The 6,413-nt window shown below is 37.5% G+C and overlaps 1 long non-coding RNA gene across 1 annotated transcript; it reads left to right on the top strand.

Moving 5' to 3' along the window:
- LOC119069391 lies at positions 1-6,413 on the top strand. Its single transcript, XR_005086322.1, has 4 exons — positions 1-84; positions 212-398; positions 458-516; positions 6,066-6,413. It is a non-coding gene; the product is annotated as an uncharacterized LOC119069391 (long non-coding RNA).

Genomic DNA, 6,413 nt, shown 5'->3' with positions numbered 1-6,413 from the left:
TTGGCTCTTATTAGCGTCGGATTTTTATTTTTATTTACGTCTTACGGATCATTGCTGGTTCTTCAAAGTTCAATTAATGCGGCGGTAAGGAGATCATAATGACACAATTTGCTTGAGTTTTTTTATTGATCACTGGCATATAATATATATATTATATTATTTTATTATTATATTATAATATATATATATATATATATATATAACATTACAGCATGGAGTTGGAAACTACGCTTCAACAACTACTCATGTCACATTAATTGTTGCAGCGTTGTTCTTACCAACATTAGTAATTCGTAAACTAACTGCCAAGTGGACTATTGTTGTGTCAATGTGTGGGTATATGACTTTTTGTGCAGCACAATTTTATCCCACATTTGGAACTTTAATACCGGCCGCAGGTATTGAAAATTTACATTTTTGCGAAGTAGTTAACAAAGTGTTGCTTAAACGATTATAGCAATTGTTGGTATTTGTGCATCAACACTGTGGAGTACGAAATGCTTTTATTTGACACAGGTATGACAGATTAGATGCACCATCAATTTTGTGAAGAAAGCAATACATAAACAAGGTTTTATATTATGAGGTTACGTCGATCACCTTTATCGTGGAAATCCACTAAGCTTTGCACTAGTTTTCATACAAAATTGTATGGTAATATCAGATCAGGTAAAATTTCGTTTTGAAATGCAGTTAGAGGTACCGATAGCCGCAACTTTTTTTTCTGCTATACGCCCCAGTAAAACATAGCTAACGCCGACCCGTACAAAACACCTATTCGTATTCGCCTTTAATGTTAAACTCATCATCTACTCTCGCTTCATTATCTTCTCTGCTGAAAAGCCATAGGCCCTAAAAAAACAAAGTCAAATTTATTTATTTTTATTTATTTTATTTTTTTTTTCAAATTTTTTAATTTTCTATATGAACCGCTATATAACGACATATTTACCTATAAATGATACAGACAACTATGTTATTATATAGCTAAAAATAGCTGTGTATGCCTGTATATAGCTAAATTGAGCTGTATATAGAAATATATATATGTCCACACCCATAACCAATTATTTCTCTGTTAACAGAAACTCTATTGGTACCATTTTCCCCAAGATATTTCAATTTTACTAAAATCCAATATGGGCACCGGCAGCCATTTTGTTAGGAGACCAGAAATAGTAGTGATGATTCAAATTTATTAATACCTTCCAAACAAAAAAAAAAATTCATGAAATTCTGTCAATGTTTATATTGAAAAAATACTCTACGTTCAGTGTACGGCCGAGTATGAGATCACTCTAAGAGACCTAGCTCACGCTCTGATGTTCCGAATTTCATAAACTTTTTTCCCTGATTGGTACGGTCAATACCTATTTGATAAAGCGAAAAAAGACAAAATATGTTCATATTTGGCCGCACTACAAACAAAAACTGCTTGGCGCCGTGTACCTGGTTCACACCAAGGGGTCTAACTCATGAGTAGGTCATCCGATTTCTATAAACCTTTCATTTGCGGTATCATTTACAAGTGTAGCGTGTAAATGTCCGGAGATATCTTGAAAAAAACCCTAAATTACTTATTGGTCCCCAGCCCCGAAGGCGTCTACCGGAAATCATCCATCTTCGAACTTAGCCTGTTTTTTGACATTACCAAATAGGAAAAAAAAACATTAGAAATCGGACAGACGGACGGACATTTTTTTTGCTGATTTGGCATCTATAGACAACCGCAATAGGTTTCCCCGAGGGATAACCGACTCGGGTAATTGACTACACACCCTTAACGGAATTGCCGGAGTAATTGTAATTGAAGGAAATAGAGAAATTGATGGAATTATAATATAAGGAATTGACCGGAATTGGCTGGAAATACGTTAAATTGTAGTAAATAAGGATAAGTATGATGATCGGAAATTCCTGGTACTTTTTTCCGATCATCATACTTATCTGTATTTAGTTTTATTTACTTTCAATTCCCTTACAATGTATTAATGTATTTCCAGTCAGTTACTTATAATTCCTTCAATTTCGGGTATTTCTAGTCAATTCCTTATAATTCCATCAATTTCACGTATTTCCAATCAATTCCAGTCAATTCCTTTAAATCCATCAATTTTACGTATTCCCAATTCCCAGTCTTCAATTCCATCAATTTCTTGTATTTCCTCCATCAATTACAATTATTTACCGGAGTATCCGGGAAGCTGCAACATAGCTGTTCCAAATTTTAGTTTCGCCGAAAGCGTTTCAGAATAATCTGTTCATTACAAAACGCTCTCTTAAATTTGAATTCAGTCTCTATTTGACAACTATATTTATTGTGAGTCACCAACTATTTCCTTGGAAGAAGAGCTAGAAAAGATAAAATGGGATGTGTTGGGAGTGAGCGAAGTGAGAAAACCTGGAGAGGAATGCCTGAAATTACAATCAGGGCATACATTCTTCTATCGAGGAAGTGACAGTCAGATGCTGATGCACTGTGTCGGATTGTTCATAAACAAGCGGTGGTCGGATCGCATAACTCACACGAAAAGCATATCCGATCGAGTGATATACGTAAGCCTGAAGATAAATAACAGATACAGTGTCAAATTAATTCAGGTTTACGCACCCACGTCCACCCATGATGACGAAGAAGTAGAAAGATTCTATGAAGATGTCGAGAAAGCTCTGGACGAAAACCCGTCACATTACCAATATCTAATCGGTGATTTCAATGCGAAGCTGGGAAAACGAGAAGAAGACTCCGAAGTTTCTATTGGTAGTTTTAGCAACGACCAAAGAAATGAGCGTGGAAATATTTTACTCACGGTAGCATCAACAAATAAGTGTTTTCATTTACGGTCGATTGTGTAAGCAACACAACAACTGGAGGTCCTAACACCATTCCCCCAGCCAAACAATATTTGGAACCGACCAGCAGCACAGAAACGAGTGACGAATTCCACGAATTTCTCATTCGCCGAACAATTTTACTCAACTTCCTACAGCAACACAATTTGTACGCAATGAATTCATTTTTTGCAGGAAAGCCTCAACGGAAATGGACTTGGGCTAGTGCAGATGGTGTAACGAAAAATGAGAACGATTACGTCATAACTGGCTGTAAGTCAACCGTTAAGAACGTTACGGTCCTAAACAATTTTTCAACCGGTAGTGATCACCGAATGGTTCGTGCAAGAGTCACGTTAAATACCAGATTTCAAAGATCACAACTAGTTCAGAAAAGTGAAAGGATTGACGTACAACGGCTTTACACACAAAATGAAGAATTTGCTACGAAAATGACTGCCGAATTAGATAACGTCAACAATCAATGTGAAACATTGGACGAATTGAATACCAAAATCGTCGATACAATAATGGGTTTCATGAAATCCAAATGCAAATCCGTCCAAGGGAAAGAATCAAAACTCAGCAGAGAAACATTAGACCTGATCGCAAGCAGAGCAGAGTTGGTAAAAAACGGAGGACGAGATTCGGTGGAATACCAAAACTTGTCTAAAAGTATCAACAAAGCAAGGAGATCAGATGAAAGAAAATATAATGTCCAATTGGCTCAAAACCTAATTGAAGCTAACTGCAATATGAAAGTCCTACGGAGAAAAATGACAAACGCCAAAAAAGAAATCTTCAAATTACGAGACAAAACAGGAACGATCCAAACGGATCGAAATGCGATATTAAACATTGCAACAGAATTTTATGAGAATTTGTTTTCTTCAGCAAGACAGAGCCCAACGGAAGAAACCGAAGATAGACCAATAATAAGAAACGTGGGATCGGAGGATATGCCCGACATAACTGTGGATGAAGTCAAAGCCGCAGTAGCCGAGATGAAAAACAAAAGGTCTCCCGGAGAAGATGGTGTTCCAGTGGAAGCCATTAAACTGGGTGGAGACTCCTTATTAAAGGCAATCACGGCTTTGTTTAATCAATGTCTCCAATGGGAAGAAGTACCAGAAGCCTGGGAAAATGCGGTAATTACATTGCTGCATAAAAAAGGAGACATAACAAAGCTGGAAAATTACCGGCCCATAAGCCTATTGTCAACACTCTACAAGTTGTTTATGAAAATCATTACGAAGAGGAACACTAACAAGTTCTTGTCCAACCTGTTGAACAAGCTGCTTTCAGATCTGGTTTCAGCACAAACGACCATTTGCAGGTGATGAGAACGCTTATTGAGAAGTGTCGTGAATACAACATCGACATAGTCTTGCTATTCATAGACTTCGAAAAAGCTTTCGATTCAGTGGAAACATGGTCGATATTGGACGCATTAGACGAATGTAGAGTAGACTCAAGGTACTCCAACACAATTCGATATGTGTACAAAAATGCTACTTCATGTATAAAACTTCATAAAAGCACGGAGAAATTCAGAATCGGCCGAGGTGTAAGGCAGGGTGACACTATTTCACCGAAATTATTCACGGCGATTCTGCAGAGTGTTTTTAGGAAGTTAAACTGGAGTAAAATGGGAATAAAGATAAATGGAGAGTACCTGAGCAATCTCCGCTTCGCTGATGACATTGTGCCGATAGCAGCGAATCTAGGTCAGGCTCAGATTATGCTACAACAGTTAAGTGAAGAGGCAAGCAAAGTGGGCCTCAAGATGAACTTATCGAAAACAAAAGTCATGACCAACATCGGGGACGATAGAGAAATCAAAATTGGTGACACTGTCATTGAACGAGTCGACAGCTATGTATATCTAGGACATAAACTGAAGTTAGGTCTGGACAACCAAACTGCAGAAATAAGACGTAGGATTGGTCTTGCATGGGCAGCGTTCGGAAAACTGAGACTAATTTTCAAAAGCAAAATGAATAATAGTCTGAAACGCAAAGTTTTCGACACTTGTGTCCTTCCAGTGCTCACTTATGGAGCGAAAACGTTAACTTTAACGAAAGCATCCGAAGATAAATTGAGAGTGACACAAAGAGCCATGGAACGGAGTATGCTTGGAATAACACTCAGAGACAGAATGACGAATCAATGGATTCGACAACAAACCAGGGTCGTTGATGTCATGGAAAGAATAGCATCTCTGAAATGGAGCTGGGCGGGACATATTGCAAGAAGGACAGACGAACGTTGGACCAAAAAGATCATGAACTGGCGACCATATAAAAGACGAGCTATAGGTAGACCACCAGAGAGATGGACCAACGGAATTAAGAATATTGCAGGTACAAACTGGCAGCAAATGGCAATGGATCGTACGAAATCGAAATGGAAAGAAGTTGGAGAGGCCTACATCCAGCAGTGGATAGAAACAGGCTGAAAAAGAAGAAGAAGAAGAAGAACTATTTCCTACAAAAGAATATGTCGCAATGGAATAATAACGGAAAATATCGTGGAATTATTTCGAAAATTCGTGGAATTGTACAAATTAATTGGAATTACACTTAGCTCAATAATAAGCAATTTTTATGCGAACTCTTGTTTTTTTAGGTCCTACACTTTTCGAGCTTATCTGTTATCTGTCTTACATTTTCAGCGTCCATGTGTTGATGTCGAAAAAATCAAAAACAAAATTTTAAATTTTGCTAGATTAGAGATACGCCTGTGAGTTATTTAAACTTACATTAAAGTTTGATTGCTTCGAAATTGTCAAATTGTCAAATTGTCAATTGTTGAAAAAAAATTGTCAAGAAATTTTGAGTTTGGTTCGAAATCGTTGTGGACATAAAGTTCTGTTTCGGTGAATCAACGTCGAACAGACGACGCTAGTATTAAGTTCTAAATGTGTGGAACTGTTGGAACTCAAAAATATAAGAAATCACATGAATTTCTTGCTAACTATTCTGAGCTAAATAATAAAAGGAATTGGAAGCAATTAAAAGGAATTAGTAATTGATTTGCCACCATTTCGGTCAGTCGGTTACCCCTCGGTTTCCCCTTACTCAAAGTGTCCAATTCGACGTGTTACAAACATATGCGTAAACCTATAAGACCCCAGTACTTCTTACGGGTCTAAAAATGGCGATCGGCGTGACTTCCTCATACATATACAACATTGGAATAAATGACACTTTAATAGTGTGAAATACTTACAGATTGGAAAAAGACTAGCTCAAATTACAAACAAAGATAATTCCGATGTGGTCATTTCGTACATGTTCAGCATTTTTTTCGCATTCTTTCAAAGTAGCGTGATTTGGGGAAATTTGGTTGGTTCACTTGTTCTGTCTGTTGGCTCCGACAATGTTCTTAAGACTCCGGAAGAACTAAATCGATGCGGTGCAAATTTTTGCCCTGGCATGGTTGTATCCAATTCTACTGCAGATGACGCTGATAGTGATGACAATAATTTAAGGTTACGAGTGAATATTCTGTCGGGAATATTGTTGGGGTGTGCACTAGGTGCAATCGCTCTTGTAGCGTTCTTCGTGGATCCATTAGAT

The sequence above is a fragment of the Bradysia coprophila genome (genome assembly GCF_014529535.1).
Source record: "Bradysia coprophila strain Holo2 chromosome X unlocalized genomic scaffold, BU_Bcop_v1 contig_306, whole genome shotgun sequence".
Taxonomy (NCBI): Eukaryota; Metazoa; Arthropoda; class Insecta; order Diptera; family Sciaridae; genus Bradysia; species Bradysia coprophila.
Note: the sequence above shows the minus strand (reverse complement) of the source record. Positions and strands in the feature narration are given on the sequence as shown.